The 19,521-nt window shown below is 47.6% G+C and overlaps 1 long non-coding RNA gene across 1 annotated transcript in view; it reads right to left on the bottom strand.

The window, feature by feature from the left end:
• Positions 1-19,301, bottom strand: part of LOC105195824 — a 48,165-nt gene extending 28,864 nt beyond the window's left edge. The window contains exon 1 of the long non-coding RNA XR_005574564.1: positions 18,821-19,301. This is a non-coding gene — a long non-coding RNA (uncharacterized LOC105195824). The remainder of the gene's footprint in view (positions 1-18,820) is intronic.
• Between the last annotated feature and the right edge of the window lie 220 nt (positions 19,302-19,521).

Raw genomic sequence — 19,521 nt, 5'->3', positions numbered from 1 at the left:
TATTAATATTACATGATTTCTATCAATGCTCTAGTAATCCTTGCTACCGCTTCTTGAATAAATAAAGCTTTTCTGTATGCATGGAAATATAATTATAGTCGATAAATATTAATTGTTCTTATTTTAACAAATTATTCGCTGACGAAAATTCTACCAACGCTATTTTCGGTCGTTTGATATCCTCCGTGAGTTAGTCGGAAAAAGGGCGTGATAGCCCTAACCGCGTGACACCATCATTGATTTTCGTCCACGCGGAAGAGGTTACCCCTGGCGAAGGCACGTAGGGAAAAGGGTGGACGGTAGGATCAAGGACGACAAGAAAAATGTGGCGAGCTTCTTCGTAAGCGCAAAAAAAGAAAGCCTTGAAAAGCCATGTCTTTCTGGCCAGACATGAAGCTTTCCAACTAACAAGGATCAGAAATAACGAGATAAGCTTAAAGAGATTTTAGTAAATCTAGCAAATAGAGAAGCAAGAGGACAAACAAGACATTGAGGATATCCGAAAGGAATAGATATTATTTTAAAGAGGGGTAAATAATTTCAAATGGAATTTTAATTATACTCGGACAATATTTTTAACATTTGACCCTTTACAAGTTTTAAATCTATCGTAATCGTAGACAATACCTTTTTCTTAAACACAAGTGTTGTATTTAGTTATATTTTGTTATTAATAAAGCTCGTTTTGTAAGGCAATTAAATTACGTGTAAAGAAAAATGGAAAGTGATTATCGAATATGTGTAGAATAAAAAATTAAATCTGATGATATCACGATGTGCTGCAGAGATTTTATCGCAAGACTGAATTTTCGGCGCATCTTATTTACACGCGAATCGTAAGATATGCGGCGTCTCGTGAAAACGAAGAGAAAACTGGACGCAATAGTAAAACGACGACGTGACGTTCGCGTGACCGTATGAACCTATCATTGATTTCCGTCAACGCACCGGTGGTTAACCCCAATAGAGGGACAATGTCGGGGCAAGAAATACGAAAAAGAAGAAAACGTCGGCGCGGCCGACGCAATATTTCGTGCGGGACAGGCCGGAACGAGGATGTCGCGGACAAGAAACGGGGTGAAGTTACGGCGCGGGGCGGAATTTGAATCGATTCGGAAGCCTTGAAAGTCTAAGGGATGTTGTTCCGAAATTGATCCTCGGCACACGGCGCCATCGTCCGCGTAAAAGTTGCGTACTGCGCACACCCCTGCACCGAGAGAGAGAGAGAGCCCCTTCTACGAACCCCTTTCCCACCCCTACGATGGCGGAACGACGAGCCGCCGTGGCACGAGGGGACAAGGGGACAGCAGTGGGGGAAGGGGGGCTCGGGAGCGGGAAGCCACCCTGGTGCGCGACCTCAGAGGGGAAAAATACACACGTCGAAGTGCGCTGCTCGCGAGGGTGGCGGCGCAGCAGCGCCGTCGACGCCGATGGTGGAAAGGTGGGTAAAAAGTACGGTGAGTCCGGATTGGACCGTCATCCTGGGGTGGGGCACCTTCTGGATCCCCGCCGCTGACCCCCCCTCCCCCCGCATCCACCGCCACTCGTCGCGCCGCCGTGGAAACTACCCTACCGTCGTGGAAAAGCGATATCGTCCCCCTCCCTCTCTCCCCTTTCCGATCTCTGCCTTCTCCGCCAAAAATATTCTCCCTCTACAAGAGGGCGAGGGCACGGCCACCCCTGCGTACATCCCTGAACCCTCGCGGAATTCTGATCTTGCTGAGACAACGTGCCTTGGGAAATTTCAACAGGACAAAGGATCGTTAATTTCGGAGCGACTTTAGCGATGGAAGTTGAAATTATAGATAACGGATAATCGCCAACCGTTTCCTCCTTAGTAATGCGTTATTAATGCTTTTAATGAGCGTCGATAAATCGCAGCTGCACTTAATGATTTTCAAAATGAGAATAATTCGGAACGCACAATGCGTGTTCGCCGTTTCGTGTGGGTTTTCGCTAGTTAGCCGTTTCTCTCTTTCATAGATTGAATACTTGGCAAATCTTAATTTAACGCAAACTTGATTGGGTTAAAATAACGCTGTCTTTCATTTCAACACTTGCAATTTCGACATTCGATCTGAACTGCAGTAAATGTCTAAAGTACGCTTAGATCAATCAAAGATCAAAATATTATTATCTATTTCTGCAAGCGAAGTTTCATCTGACAGCTTCGACAACATCGAGAAACCGCACGCGACATTCTGTATTTTCTCTAGACCATTTGCGGCAAAATTTATACATAAAAATAACCGCGAAAAATAGCTTTCTTAATTCTTTCAATCATAGAGTTCACATTGACAGCAGGAATTGATTGGCATGAGATCACTAAAGTTTTATTCTAAAGGAAGCTATCTATAGGATTATTGACTCTCTACATTGACTGGTGATATCTTTGAAAGTGCGGATCGAAAGAACGATGCGCGCGATCGGTCCTGCGTGGAGAGGGGAAAAAACGCCGCTAGTTGCGAGAGGCTCCTTGTCGCCTAATGGAAATTCCACGTTTTGTCGCGAGCGAACGGACGGAGCGACGAGTCGGCGGGCCACTCGGAAAACGTAAAAATTGTCACTTTCAGCCGGCGCGCTTTGCATAATGCGCGTTACGCGGGGCGATCAGCATTCATAGAATAATTTCGTTCTAGAGATGCGGGCATGTGCGAGCGCGAGCGGGAACGCGTGCGCGCGAGCGCTGGCGAACGCTCTTTCGCGACCTATCTGTCCGCCACGGCTGACAGGTTTTCCGCGGACCCATTTTAATTATCTCATCCTCCGAATTATTCGCTCGAGAGAGCGCGACCTGCCTTCGGAAACAGCCGAAAAACTCTTTTTTCCCATTAATCTGTCTACGCCGTTCCGTCTCCGGATGAGAATGTCCAAAGGCGAGTCGCAGAGACGTGAAAGGCCGCGAGGAGTGTCCCTTTCGCGAAGCGAAACGTTCACATTGGACGCACCGAATACACGACGATTCTGCGCACGATAACGATATGCGATTACTATGCTGCGATAGCTAGTATAATTGAATTCCGGTAGCCGCGAGTGATTGACATTATTATTTACTCACAGATACATTCTCGATATACGGATTTAAAGATTAACTGAGATATTTCGGTGAAGATGCACGCGTTGCTCGGCAATATTATTTTCTGTAAAACGTACATACGTATAATACTCAATATAAAACAATTTTGTCTCAGTCATCTATGATTGAGGCATCAACGTCCCTTGCTTCGATAGATTTTCGTACGACGCGACGCAACGGGTATCTCCAACGAGCTTGCTTCTTCTAGATCATGTAAAACGTTATTTTCTTCCTCGCCTTGCCGCTACATATTTATACACGACTGATATTCCAATTACCGACGCCAAGGAAATTTTAACATGAGGCAGTTTACGCAGAGCGCGGACATGCCCGGAGTATAAAAGAGTGTGCTACGCTCTGAAAGGCAAAAGGAACTTTGGTGATGAAAATTCTTGCATCACGCAAACGTCCGTGACGCTGCCGTTTCCGCTTTTGCAATTTCACCGAGGAGTGTCACCGGTCGCCCTCGTCGTCGTCGTCGTCAAAGGAAACCCGAAATGCGAGCCGGGAGCGGGCAGACACGCGCATATACATCGCGCGCCGCCTTTCTGCCAGGACGCTTACAGCTTACGGCGTAATTAAAAGCCCAATTTATTCGTCGCGCGCACGGTACCAAAGACGGCCCCGTCTCATTCACGAAATCGCGCACGGCCGAGCGCTCTTTCACAATTAGCAGCGTCGTTTTCGACCGTCGCGATGCGAGACGACAGCGACGGCGACGGCGACGCGATGCGACGCGACGCGACGCGACGCGACGCGACGCGACGCTGCGCGGAAAAGCAAAGAACGCAGGTGGGAGGAAAAAAAAGGGTCCTTCCAGAGCGCAACATACCCCGCGTGCAACGCGATAATTAATCAAGCTAAGAAAACCGTACGACCGTGAATCGTTCGCCGACACAGGGAGGAGCGAGTCGAGCCGAAAGAGCGAGGAAGAAAGGAAGCGGTTGCACGATGTTCCAGAGACGGGGTACAAGACGGAGGGGAGAGGTTGATATCAAACAGAGAGGTGGCAGCAGCTTGTAGGCAGGGAATTTGGCGGGAAAAACGAATTCGAACACGACGTCGGGGAATGAGCGAGAGGAGCAATACATCACGTTCTTCTGTTAGTAGAGACCACGGCGGAGAGAAAAACCGAACGGGAGGGATGGAAAAAGGAAGGAACGAACGGAAGGACCCATGGGTCCCTCGCGGGGTGTGCTCGCCCGATCTTCGTCTCTTTCTCTCTTCTCGCGTGCCGTTCGCATTTTTCTCCCTCATACCGACACTTTTTCCCCTTCCGCGCTTTTTTTAGACGAGTACATCCCGGTAGGGGGAATCAACCCTTCACCCGTAACGACGCACCCCCACCAAGTACAATCCACCACCACCACCACCACTACCACGGTTCATCGCGAGGGCGAGGGGGCCGCGGACGCGGACGAAGGGTAATTTTTAAAACGCCGCTTGCGGGAAAATAAAAATTAGCCGGGGAGGGAGGTACCATCGGTCTTCTCCCGGGGGGCAAGACGGAGGGAACGACGAGCGGGAGAACAGACGCGTTCGACGAGCGAGCGCGAGAACGAGACGGACGGATAGACGGACGTGGAAAAAAGCCGGGGGTGGAGGCTCATTTTTCAGAAGGAGAAAAAAATTCGGGAGGGTGGAGGTCAGGATCCCGAATAGTTCGCGGTGGGGATTTCAGTCGCGAGAGAGGGGGATGCAAAAAAAGCTATCGGGAGTGCGATACCCCTCCAACGTATCCCTCTTTGCCCTTCGCGTCCCTTCGCACGGCTCAGATCGGAGAAATTTACAGGGTGTTCCAGAAGGTATCGTTCCGCCCGCATTTGTTGGCGCGCGCGATGCGTCACGTGAGGTAACACGTTATAGTATGCCGATCAATTTGGCGGGAAACGATCGAACCTTTCACGGCTCGAAAACCCGATTGACATCTGACAGATTGGCCGTCGCGCCCACCACGAGCGTTGACCTACTCGCATATAATGAATATCGAGACTGGTACTTAAGTGAAATAATTCGGTTCGTTACTAATATCAATCTTAAGTCAAGAAATTGCATCACGAGATATTGTAATAGCAGAGGATACTGCGAAGCACAGGAATTTAAAGACCCTGACAAACCTGATGGACGATTTATTATAATTAAATTTCTCTTATTTTCAAGTCGTAGGACACGCTACAAAAAATTAAATATTAAAAAGGAAAGAAAGAAAAGGGTTGTCGATGCAAACTTAATATTGAGCAATTCTTAATTCTCTCGTTTCTATAGTCCGGTAATTATTGTCCGAAAAAGATCATACCGTGGAGTGGTGACAACTCGTGTTTCGCCCTCCCTCATCGAATAGGTATAGAGAAATTTATAGGTTACTCCAACAGCTATCACACTTTGCGCAGATTTATTGGCACGCGCGATGCGTTCGCGGAGATGCCCGCTATAGCAAAGGGAGAGCTACACAGTTCAATTAATTTTATAGAAAGCATATAGATTTTTGACTTGCATGTCTGTCGTCAAACTTCGATAAAGATAAATCGAATAAAAATTACTGTATCAAGAAGGGAGAGAGAGAGAGAACAAACGTTGATTGTAAATGCTACTTTTAATTTTGATTTAAAAATAACAAGAATTTTATTTCAACATTTGTCATAATGATGAACATATCATTATTTTATCTCAGATTAATGTCAGCTACGTCTATCTTTCATTGCTAAATCGCCGTGCCACACTGGTAGCGTCATTCGATCGAACTAACCGCATCGTTATCGTCCCTGGAGGAAAAATCATAGGTATTTCGACGTCACCGAAAGTATCGGTCTGCACATGTTTATTGGCACATGCGATGCGTCATGGGAAATCGCGTTATAGTGCAGCGATCGGTTTGACGGAGACCCATCGATGTTTCCGCGACGCAAGCTCGATCGCGTCAAATAACTGTGCCACGCGATGTAAAACCACTATCTTACACAACAGAAATTTGCCACGATATAACGCGATAAGATCTGTAAGATTTTAATACGAAAAAATAAAAATAAAAAAATATTCTAATAGAATTCTAACAGGAGGAAATAAAAAGAAATTTGGAAAGAGACGCACAAATAATTTTCTAACGCGTAAAAATCTGACATTCGAGCCAGACAATTTCTTTATAAGACACAGCACACTTTTCTTTACGATTGCCGCACAAATAAGTGAGAAGATAAATATTAAAATAATCGAATATTAAAGACAATTTTTGTAGCATTTTATGTAGTAGAAAGTAGAGCTCTATATTATAAGAGTAGCGCAATCCTTTTATCTTTTAGCGGTGCCGACTGATGGACCTAATGATCTCTCATCCAGTGATCATTCTACCTTTATAATATAGAGCTCTAATAGAAAGGAGTTACGTCAATTCGAAAAATGGAGAATTAAATCACGACACGTTTTTCTTATTTATTCCGCGAAAAGTCGATACAGTATCTGCAAGAAATATTACGACAGGCGTCGCTGTGGGTGTATACGCCCCTCCTGCCCCTACGTTATTACACGGAAACAAATATTAACTAATATTCTTCCTCCGCCAAAGCCAAATAAAGTGATGCGATTTATTAAAATGTTCGCGGAAAATTTCATTTTGTGCCATCGTCGTAAAATGAAAGGAACGCCTTGCTACATTTTCGTACCAAACGCGTTATCGCTGCCAATTAAAATTCTCCGGTTTGCAATTCGCGTAAAGTGCGCTGCTCCGAACAACAAAAATTGTAATGTTTCGCGCAGAAGCCGAGACGAACTCGATTATCTGATATTGAAAAAAAAAAAAAAACATTCTATCGCGAAAAACTTCAACGATCCTCCTTCCGGAAGATCCGAAAGCTCGAAAGCGCGCATCTACGCGCCTACGGCGACTAAAAGTGTGCGCGAGTGAAAATAATTTTCCGCATTATACGCATCCGTCCGCCTTCTCCCATTGCGAATCGTCCTAGTCCAATGCTGCGCGGCTCTCACTCCTGATTAAGTTACTCTCCATTCTCGCGCGAACGATCGTTCGTATGTCGAGAACTGCTCCGCGCACATTCGTAATTCGTAGCAGGCCGCACTTAGCCGCACTAAATTGCGTTCGCGAATCTCGTTAGGCAGCGTTTCTAGTCGAGCGCGACTGCTGTTCCCGCAATTTCGCACTGCGGATAGTCGCCAGTCGAAGGCGGGATCGCAACTGCGATTCGCGAGAACCCGGTTCTCGACTCGGATCTTTCGGAAACAATTTCAGCAAAATAATATATCGTTTCAATGAGAATTGCCACAAGTTGAAAGTTTCGTGGATAATCGAGAGGCAAAGCATAAAACGCAACACTGATACAGTTATTCGAGACCGTATAATATGTCGGTAATTGATGTCCATAACTGAGAATTAAAACCGGATGCTACATGCATTTTGTTTCGTATCAAATCTCAAGCTGCAGCCATAAATCGGATTGATGTCAAAATTAATTAAGTAAACCCCTTAAGGCAGAGTAAATTAACGCGATATCGAAATTACGCGATCGTATTTCATCGTTTGCAATTCTCATCACTTAACGGCGTCACACAGGAGCGTAATGTTCTTGAATAATTTTCCCGGCGTGACAGTCTTAATACGAGCTAGCGCACGCCCACACTGCGTAATTCGAGCTTCAAAAGAAAAATTCGACGCTGAAAACATTGACTATGTCACCGGATATTTTATCTCAGAAGCGGATACATCGTTGTCGGCGGATACGGTGTATTGTCAAAATTATAGAACCAAGACCTTTTAATGTAATTTAACGAGCATACGCTAAATAAAGCAAAATTTTATTTAAATTAAAAGAGAAATATGCTCCACTTTGAGAAATTAATATTCTGTGAATATATAAAACGCGCGTGTATCAATATGACGCGGCGCGAAAGTACACACGATATTTATGGCTATAAATTTAAAAAGGAACGAGAATGCAGGAGCGCCCGACGAAAATCGATCGCGAAGGCACGCTGGAAGCGCGTAGCGCGGTGATTTTCTTCAATTATATTTCGCGACATTTGCAATAATACAAAGTACATACTCTAGAATCCCATCAAACAGCAGACACTCGCACTTAATGCACATTTCATTGTATCGCGATAATCGTCGCTCGGAAGATCGATGGGGTAGCGCTGAATGGCAAATTCGAATACTAGTATTGCGTTCGTTATATGTATATATGTAACGTGTACGATGATCAAGGAAATTGAAGAGTCACGTAATTGAAGAGCCCTTCTTAATGCGAAAACTAAAATATATAACGTGAATGTGTGAATACACGTTACTCGCGCGCGCGCGCTTTTTCTTCTGTGAATTTCGTTTTGTGTGTCGCGGATATTCTAAAACCATCGAGCTCAATTTTAATGACGGACTCTCTCTCTTTGATCAAGGTTGCTGCCGACCCTGAGGGAATTTAAAACTCTCTGTATTATTTAACCGTAATACTCTAATGAGCACCTAATATTCCAAATTATTTATGAATTAGATTTTTATTGATTTTGTCTCGTACGCGGGCGGTAATATGCATTCTATGTGGAGCAATGACGGCTGCATCGCGAGCCGCGTATTAGTTCTATTACATTTATATTCCCGACATATCCTCCCCGATTCGTTTCTCGTGTGTGGTAACAAACGGCGGGGCGCACGTAGTTACTGCATTATCCGTATGCAAAATAATTACGAATGGCACAGTGCATACGCGGCAAAATTTTATGTAAATCCGAAATCGCGCGCAGGGGTGGCCCGTCTTAAGCCAGCCCCGTCGCGTCGGGATGTTTTATTTTCGCAGAATGCCAGCTTAATATCCTAATTAATGTAATTTGGTTTCTATACCGGGAGCAACTTGCTCTCACCACCGATTTCTCTCGCGCGTCCTCTCCTGTCCCCTTCACCCTTGAGCAGTGTCGCCCTCGCCCCGATTTGCTTCTCCACCCGACGGCGGCCACCTCCTTCCCAGCCACCGAACGACCCGATGGTCATCTAAACTTTTCCCGTAATTAGTTATAAATTTCATTCCCGTTCTACGTAACAATATTCCTATGCGACCTCGCTGGAACACCGTGTAGTGGTGGTCGCGCGCGGAGCAGGAAAAGCTTCTGGGAGTGGGAAAGAGAGAAAGGGGATATGTGGAGGAGGACGCACACACGCATACACACGGGAGGAGAGAGGGATAACTTTAGAGGAGAAAAAAAAACGAGGAAGAAAGACGAGCGAGATGGGAGAGAAGGAGATGCTGAATTTCGCTTCTCGCCAGCTGTAGTGCCTGTCAGAAGTACGGAGGAAGGGGTGAATGCCCCAAGAGGAGGGATGGATGACACGGCTGGAGGGGGTTGATGGAACCCGGACGATCGGAGAGAGAGAAAGAGAGGGGCGAGGCGGTGTAGGCCAGCAACGGGGTAAAGGCAAGGGGGACGGCGAGGCAGCGCGCGCTAACGAACGAACGAACGAACGAACGAACGAACGAACGAACGAACGAACGAACATGGTATAAAGAGAGCAGGATGGAGAAAATTCGAGCCCTCTACATCCTCTAACCAAGTGGAGGAGCCTGGTGGGGGCGGCGGCCATTTTGTGAGCCGCGAAAAACAGCCCTCCCCGAGATAGCGCGAAGGGGGTTTCTGCCACCGAACCCAGCGGCCACCACTCGGCTCCCCCTCCCCCTCCCCCTACCCCGACTATCGTTCCTTCTCTCTTCTCTCCTTCTCCGACCATCCCTCCAAGAGCCATCCTCGAACCCCTTGCGCCCTTACACACGTACACGCGCATTTCTCTCGGGCGCTCTTATTCGCACCGTACTTCCTACGACCCTGTATTAAGAGCAAAATGTGGACGAACATTAGACACTAACGCTCGTTTAAAAATACATTCGTATTTGCGAACTCTCTGGCAGTCGGGCTTGGCTGCGCGGCATAAAGAAAGCCGAGGAGCTTCGTTGCTGCCGTATGGTAGCATTGGTCCAGCGCGAAATTTTTTCGACGGAAATGGAACTTCTACTCTGCCGCTTAACTCGATTAATCGAAAAAATAAGTCAGGTCCGTAGAAATGTATTTACTCAGCTCTTATTTTACGGAGGGGAATAATTCTAAATATATTCGACTCATTTTTGCAAAAGGGGCTGTAGCTCGATATTCTCTAACATTTTGTAAAAATTACATGACAATTGCAATTTCAGTCTTGAATAAGTTCCAAGAGACTCTTGCGAATCAATGGATACGTCCCATTGTGGTTTGTCTAGAAATTCAAAAGTCGGTTCGAGGATGCGTTATTAAAATAATGATGGCAAAATAATTTAAGAGCGCGTGAACGCGACGATTTGATTTTTAATTAACGGCGAGAGTCCGTCGACGCGCAAATTATATACACCTCGGCGGTGTCGCGAGCGCGACACGTAATGTAACACTTAACGCAGAATTCATTATAGCGAAATAAACGATTGAAACATATTATACTTAATTAGCACATTGTCGAATGCCGCGGCAAGACCTCATAACCCACATTTTCGCAAAATCAAATTATTGTTATTTTCGGAATCACCTGTTGGCAATACCCAATCCAATAATACCTCACGTCCCGCAGAAATCACGCGACCGCTGGCGCTATATTTCTACGCGACGATTTTTCGATACATCGCGGAATTCGTTTGCGCGGGCAGATTACATAGTGCCGTAATCAGCGTTTCGTAACCCACGGATCTAGATTACGTAATCGAAAGTTAGATTGGGCCTTTTCTATCTTTTTTTTTTCTAAATCTCTATGTTTTTATGAACTTTGTTAAATTTTTGGAATAATTCGGATAATTTATTCAATGAAGAATTTTACTCGAAACACGATATTAATCTTACATTTATTAAATTCAGAAAATGACCTTTCCAAAGATTGACTGATTTTGAAATATCTCATTGTCAGTGTTTATTTACAAACAACGAATTTTCAACAATATCTCACATTAAAAATAAGTGGAAAAAATTGATAGCAAATTTTTTTCAATGTCACAGAAGGATACCCCAAAAAATATCCAAATAATATGATGTAATCAAGTGATATGACTAAAATTTAATAATAATATAATGCGACATAAAATGGACATTTGATTAATAAATTCGCATCTGGAAACACTTGAGACTACGGGGAATATTTTGAGGGAACAAAGGAAAACGGTAGAAACAGGAGACGATTAACCACTTTCGTACGCCGACACGTAGATTCGAGCTCGCTAGATGGCCGACCCTCAGCCGGAGGGTAAATTTTTTTCGGTACGGAGTGCGTGCGGGCACGTCACCCTTAGCGCCCTAACCACCGCGGCCGATCGGCTGTCGAACAGGTTTTCTCGATCGGGCTAGGAGAGAGGGTGGTCGGTCCGAAAGCCGCAGGTGCAACGAGCGAAAAATTGAAGCCGTCCCCTCCCCCGAGGGGGGACGAAGGTCGACGCGGGGGGCTCTCTCTATTTGGTGAGGTTTTCGCCCTTCGGAAGGGCGACTCGCGTCCTGAGACCGCGAGTTGCCGCGAGGGTGCGTGAAAAACAAGGACCATGTAGGTACCCCGCGCGCGCCCTCGGACGGCAAGAGGGATGGGAAAGACAGACGGAGCAGGGAAATGCCGTGGGACAATCGAATTCGCAACACGGTCGCCGGCTCTAAACGATCTCTCTTTCTCGTCCCTCTCGCTCTTATTATCGCTTCGCGCCAATCCTTGTTCCCTCACTTTCTCCATCCTTCCGCGGTTTTCTCTTCCAACTTGTCCCCGCTCTCCTCCGCCCTCCCTCGCGACGCTCCTCCGTCTCTCCCATTCGCATTCTCGATGGCAACGAGAACATTACGTCCAATTACAAGGAGCTTTCAGCAGATCAAATTCGGGATGGCGGAGTTTTGATCACGACCCAGAAGAGCGGCTTGGATCAATTAGAATGAGGTCCTTTTCCCTCTTGCCCCCGTACCCCCGCAAATTCGTTTCCGCGCGGTGGGCGCTCGCGAGGCGTTCGACTCGGCTTTCTTCCTTTACTAGCCTTTGATCAGGCGCACCGGACCGTGAGGTGTCCCTTCAACTGCGTTCGGTTGAAACTCGCGCTCGGAATTGATCGATTGAAAGTGGCATTCGTCCAGCCTAAACAACTCGACGCAGAAAAATTATCTCTCGAACTGATCCCATCAATCGCGCGAATTGCACGGATCGCGCGCGAGACGCGAGAGACTCGATTCTTATTATTCAAGCCCGTGAGCCCGCGCGCCGCTTTCGTGATATTACTTCCGCGCTATTAAAATTCTTATCGCGCGCACGACGCTATATATTCGCACGGAATATTTCCGCGTCGTTCTTCGTGTAGACGACGCGCATATAGGCGTTTATTCAGTCGGTGGGCATTAACGTGGACGGCGACAGCGACTACGAGGTCGTCACGAAAATTACCTATGCGGGGTGGAGGATTACTTATGCGGGGGCGGCCGGTGGGGTGGACGATGGTGTAGGGATGCAGACGATGTGAAAGCTCAACTACCGTGGAAAAATAAATGTGCCGTCTGGCCCCGGGGGTGAGTTAGCCGTGCAGATCGCAGTTTCAGGAAACTGCGCTTAAATTACGGACGACCGGATTAATCGCGTTTGTCTTACGTGACCTGTCCGAGGCCTTGCGGGTGCCTTGCAAGACAAAATTAACTCTATGCTATCGCGAAGAGCTCCACCAGACTCGCCGCCGTCTGGAGCTCTGGAAATAATTCTTTTTCTTGTTTTACTATTTTTCACGGCGACATCGCGTTTAGATTCTTTTATGACAACTCTCCAGATACTTTTGCAAAGCGAAGACACACGCTCGTGTGTCTCGTTCTAAACAATGGATGCATAAGATTGAATTACTTATGAGACCCATTCGCACCACGAAATTCATCAGCCCCAGCGGACTCATCGCTTTTTTTTCTTGTTTTACGGAAACGAAACGCGTCTCGTTTCTGCTCGCACTTTGTGGCCTTGAGTACGTGGGAAACGCGCGCGGCAACGCGGCTGGCGCGAACGACGACCCGTCGGCGTAAACTGCATCGTAAACTGCAGCGCACTCCGGCCTTTACGAGCGATCGAGCAATTACAGGTCGACCGTGACGGCAGCTTCGTCGAGCAGGTCGTTTCGTCGGCAGCGGCACAGCATCGCACACGGCCGACCTTTGTCCACCAGCCTTGTTGTTCTTACGTACCTTCCCGTGAGGGTACTGCACGCAACTCGCATCGCGCGTTCGCCCCCCTGAACACTATCGCTCTGTTTCTCTCCCTCTCTTTCTCCGCACCTATCGGCCTCCTCTCCTCGCGGAACCACCTCGCCGGGCGACCACACGCCAATAAACAATGAATACATGAATATGAAAATTTTCATGAGAATTTGCTGGTATATGTACGCACCGTGGCTCCGCGCTGGAGCCTCGAGTGAACGCAGTAGCGTCAGGACGGCGTTGCACTCGCGCTGCATTATCGCGCATCGCATCAATCTAACGATGACTGAGCGGATCTTGTGCCGATCGGAACGTGCAAATCTGCGATAGCTAGCGCGACTGCGACTAAAGTTAAGGTAAGAACTGGATCCAAGATGAATGCGCAAATTCGCGGTCTACCGCATCTATCTCTGACTTTCAAACGTCATGTTCGGATCTTTCCTGTCCTAACGATATTAGTTTAAATAAAAGAGACTGACAGAACGAATCACGGTGATGCAAGCAAAAAAATCATGTTGCAAATTTTTACGCGGATTTAAAATAAAAGGCTGATGTACAGGGCTTAATTATGAATCGTAAAAATCTCATATGAAACAATTGCGCAAATAGAAATTCTGATAAACCACCAAAAAAAAACATTACTTCTGTACGAATCGCATTTCCGCCGAATAAAAGATGTTCTCTCTACGCTCGGGTATATAGTACCCCTGAAATGTTGGAAATTGATACTACCGAATGCGTAACAAATATTTTCGGCAGTTCTACATGGGTACGCGTTGCATTTGAAATTCGGGAGACGTATAAATCCAGTCAAGAACTATCAATTCCTCTCAAAACATTCCAAGTTACAAAAAAGCGACGGGTCCTCGTCCAATTAGTACGACCAAAAGCAGATACTCGTCGCAGACGCGAACTCGGAAAAAAAAAAACAGATCCGCCATGCCTAGCCCGCGTATGAAAAGAATCGACATTAACGCCGATAGAAAACAAACCTCCGGCTGCACTCGCGTCGCGAGGGGGAAAAAATGCAGCGCAGCGCAGTGCACAGAGTGAAAGAGCCCAAGAGGGAGCGAGAGAGAGAGAGAGAAAGAGAGAAAAGGGGAGAGAAAGAGAAAGAGAACGAGACGAATATGCGGCTCGGCGAGCATCGGTGCGTTTATTCTTCCGCTGCAGGGCGGCACGTCGGAACATCGGAACGTGGCGGAAGCGAGCGGAACGGGCAGAGGCCTTCTCCCGTAATAACAGATGTAAATTACGTGCGTACACGTACGCACGCAGGTATGTACCGAAGGGGGTCGTACATGTGCCGTGCGTGTGCGTGACGGCGCGGAGTACTGACGAATAGGTAAATGCACGCGGGCTTCGTCGTCGTCGTCGCCGCCGTCGTTGCCTTCAGCGTATTTCTCGTCGTTCGTGTTGCCATCGTCACCGTTGCCATTGTCGTTGCCGCCACCGCCGCTGCCGCCGCCGTCATCGTCGTCGTCATCGTCGTCGTCGTCGTCGCGGCAGCGGCGACCACCCGCGTGCACGTGTACGCTCCCGCACACGCATAGCCGCGGGTCCAGAATATTTGCAAGCCAAATTTTAATACCGGAATTAATTTGACCCGAGGAGGCCGACGAGTTTGAGGTAGTTAGGTACACACCTTCCCGGGGATGTCCAGGCGTCCAAGCGGCTTCGCGGGGGACGAGGGGGCCCCGTGCGAGCGAACCGTCGCCGTCGCCTCCCTCTACACCGAGGGACGGACCTCGCATCCTCCGTGGTCCTCGTTCTCGTCGCATTATGTAAAAAGTGTAAGCTAATTTATCGACGTCGCGCGTAGAAAGGGCGGGATGGCGCGGCCTCTCGCGAAACTTTCCTCCGGCCGCGGTACTTTAGCTTTACATCGTGAATTATTATGGCCGCCGAGTTCGACCCTTTTCTCCCTTTCCCGAGAATCCCGCCGTTACCCCGCAGTGCGCAGTGACGCGCAACCTTCAACGATCGTGCGAAGCACCCTACCTCCCGTCACGCGACGTCAGGCAGAAATACTTAATAATAAACGTTGCGTCGATGCGCCACGATGCATTTTCAATTGAATTGAGATTCCGGCGTAGCGTGATCCAAGCCACCGAGTTCTACCTCGATCCTGATCTCGGCAGAGATGGATTGTCCTGCAGATGCGCCACAAAGGATACAGAATTAACGGAAGAACAAACTTGTGCTGAAGGTTGCGCGTCACTGCTTCATCTCGCGACTCGGTTCTCTCTCCGCTTCGCTCTCTATACGTCTTTCTCATCTCGCTCAACTCTGTCTGCTCTGTACCGTTTTCTTTCTCCGCTGCTCACCCTCCCTCCCCCCGTCCCCCTCTCACCCCCTCGCGTTCATCTACGTTCGCCCGATACAAATGGCCAAAGTAAACTTCGCCATTACGAAGTACCTGGCGCGGAAGTCACTCCGCTATGGAGCCACCCACCATTTTGGCGCTGCCGCCACCATCCACGGGAGAGAAACTCCCCTTGGACTTTCACGGAGAGAAAGGGACCCCCCCTACTCCCTCCCGTAACCCGAACGCGCCAGCCGGCCCAGAAGGGCACCCGGAACTTACTTCGCCGAACCAACTCCGCGCTCGCTATTAATATTTGCGCAAATAACGTGAGCCAAATGAAATTTAACAACGGGCAAACCGATTATTCACGCGCGCACCGTCCATGTATATATGTGGAGCACGAGTTACAAAAACTAATGAGTATTAGATTAATTAAATACGTGGAGCATTTCGAAATAAATGTACGTGCGATAGAAGCTCGCTTTATCGCACGAAAATGCGAATAATCGTATGCCCTGGACGAGGATAAACCTCGTCTTCAAGGCCGAATACTTGACTTGGCCCTTTCAATGGCTTTGAAAGCGCGTCCCAGACAGTAAGCGGAGATCTTTCTCTCAACCCTAACAAAAGGATCTCTATTCAAATACGTTAAACTGGATTTTTGACCACGCAGAGGACATTTCACAGACTATAAGCCAATAAGATGAATTGGATTAGAGTCAACGAGAAGAGAGAGAAAGAGGAAAAAAAGGACTCGCCAGCGGGAGTTAATTGTTCTTATCGAGTGAGAATTTATATCCGAAAGAGCGCGATATCGAACTGCCTCATACCTGGCGGGTAATTAAATTTCGTAATCGCCGGCTTGGGGTCCGAGAGGGAAGAAAATACCGTTCGGCGATTCTAATTAAAATTATTTAGAGGCGGTACGGGGGCGATAATTAATTAAGAGTAAGGATACGCCGGTAATTAAAATCCCGCGAAGAAGAGGCCGATCGTAACCCCCCATTCCCCTCCCACCCCCATCCCCACGCCCGACGTACACGAGGGCCTAGGGACGACGGAGTTCGCGGTGAAAGGCGCCCAGGAAAGAGGACGAGAACGGAAGGAGAGGAGGAATGACGAGAGGCGAGAGTTGCGATTGTTGACGCGGGCGGCTATTTTTGCGATCCAGGAAATTCGCAGGAGAGTCGCCACCGTCGACTCGCAACGGCTTTCCGTCGCGAACTGCATCTCCTAGGAGCATTAATTCAATATCTAATTAACTCGATCCTCTCGCAGTCTCGAGACCCCGCCTATTCTCGCGGGCGCGCTGCTTCAATTTTACGAGCTGTCGTGAGAGGCGACCGACGGTCGCGATACCTGGCGACCGTCGTAAATAGCCTTCGCTTGGGAATCGTCGAATAATTTCAGCGAAAAACAGCCGGCGGAAGTTGGCGCGATAAATAATTGAGTGATATCCAGTCGAGGAGTGATGGTCGACACCGACGCGACGCGACGCCACGCCGCGCGAAAACTTTCATTACGCTCGACCCGCGAGACCGGACGGCCGACATCTTGCGATTGCCAGCAAACAAAAGAATCTCACGAGGATGGTATCTCGAACGATACACTACGCAACGTACAATTTTCCATTCGACTCTTAAAAGAACGAAAAAGCTTTTCCTCTCTCTCTCTCTCTCTCGCTCTCCCTTCCTTCCTTTCTCATTCTCCCTTCGTCTCTCTCCCTCTCAGCCAGATTGGACGAACTACTTTACGAGCTGGACTACTACTTTACTCCGTACATATTCTCCGGAGCGACGAGGGAAAATCGCCCTCCCTGTACCGCGTTCCCTTCGGGTTCGACCCTTCGTACCCTCCCTGCCATTCGATAAACTTTGTCGATTACACTTTTCCGTCGAGCGGCCGGCCGACGTGAGCGGCAGCCGCGCCCGTGTAAGTTAATGAATCTCACGTCGGGGACGCAAGGCAGGGGGATATCCGGCTGACCCGAGGAAACTTGCGTCCAGAATTACGCACGAACGAAAAAGAGGATGAAGGTTCGTGCTTGAGGGGAATAATCTAGTAATAGCTTCCGATAGTCCTTTGCGCCAGCAAAATCTGCCACGTAGCGATCCGCGACCGATAACTGTTAAAACACGATCTTAATTAATTAGAACAATATTGCGCACGAAGCATTATTATATCGCGATCTCGCGAGAGCGAGGGAAACACTGAGAGAAATAAAAACAAATTTCTCGCAAGCAGTGGTGTAATAAAACTGATGTGCAGAAATCTTAGAAGAGCATTGTGTTCACATATTGGGTCATTGCACCAGTCGCTGAACAATCATCAGTAAATAAGTGCCTGAGAAAAATATTTAAATAATATGACTAAAATATTGTAAATTAATTGATGATTTTGAGGTGTAATTTTCATACAAGTTTGATTGAAATATTTTTTACTTGAAAATGTAATTATATCAAGTTTTTTTCATTTGTTCATTGATTGATGCAGTTCATTGATTGATCCTAAAACAGCACTAAAAGTGCCAATTATAGCAATATTTGTAAATAGATTAAGTGTAAATTTAATACTATTCTGCTAATACTGATAAAAATATATTTATAATTACTTTTGGTATTTATTATCTATTTCTATAATTACAGTAGATTTGTACGTTATCGTTTTCGATACATTAATAATCTGATAATAATAATGATGATGTTAAATGTATGCGAAAGAGATTATTGCTTAATAAGTGAGATTATTCTTCGACGTAACCAACTTTCCGAAAGATGAGGCCTCATTAGAGTGATCAAATAAAAAATCACCTAACGCCCAAGTCTAACAATATCGCGCTTCATAATTAATCTCATTAAAATATATAATTGCTCCAGATAAATAAGCTAAAGGAAACAATTGGAAAATATATCGCTGGGGGAAAACACATCGCGACGAAAAAGAGAGTGTTCGATGTTCGATAAGTTTCACGCTCGCGTTACAACATCCTCAGATACAAATACCCCGTGTGTTTATAGAATGGAATTTCATTTGCTGAACGAAAGGGAAATAAAAACAATCCGCCCTCGTACATCAGCTCGAAGCTGCTTGCAAGCTCGCGCGCGCGCGAACGCGTCCGCCCGCCCCGGCACTCTTTGATTTTCACTCTCGGCATCCTTGACCCAGAGACCACGTTCGATTCCAGCGTCGGCTTCAATTTTTTTCGCGCGGCTCTTTTTATTCCTCCGATACCTCACCTTTCTCTTTCTCCACGACGCGCTCCTTCATCGCCGCCTCCTCCTTCACCGTCCACCTCCTTCCCCTAACGATCCTGGCAGGCCCGTCCTCCTCTTTCGTCGTCCGAGAGAGAATGAGAGACAGAGAGAGAGAGAACTCGGTCCTCTTCCTCTTCCTCGCGTCGCGTGCGCGTCTATTCGCGCCCTATCCTTTCGCGTCGTCGCCATTTTGCGCCCTTCATCGATCCTGCGCCCACGCACTCCCCTGCTTTTCCCGCCACTTTTCTCTCTCCCGACGAGCCGGCAGCGCGCACCTCGTGCGCTCGTATCTTCCCTTCGTCTTTCTCATCAGCGAAATATCGCCGGTTTCCGAATCGCCACTGCCGTACTTCGTATACCGAGCGACTCGCTCAAGTCGCTACCGTTCGCGAACTGATTCGTCTTTGCAGCCTTTCGTCCGCGCGATCTCGCACCCGGTTCGAACCGATTTGCATAGAGCTACGGAGGACCGGATTGAAACGCCGTTGAAGCGAGAGGGAGAGAAGAGATGGAGATGTATGAGGCATAGCGCCTTTTATGGTAGAGAGCGATCTCCATTGTCAGACCCCCAGCAGAGAGCAGCAGCTCGGCCCCCTCCAAGTGCCCCCGGCGAGCTGCAGCGGAGTCCTGCAGGATTCTGCAGAACCCTGCAGATCTTCCGTCTGGCCGGTATTGACGGAAAC

Source organism: Solenopsis invicta, chromosome 4, assembly GCF_016802725.1.
Source record: "Solenopsis invicta isolate M01_SB chromosome 4, UNIL_Sinv_3.0, whole genome shotgun sequence".
NCBI lineage: Eukaryota > Metazoa > Arthropoda > Insecta > Hymenoptera > Formicidae > Solenopsis > Solenopsis invicta.
This window is presented reverse-complemented; position numbering and strand designations above follow the sequence as displayed.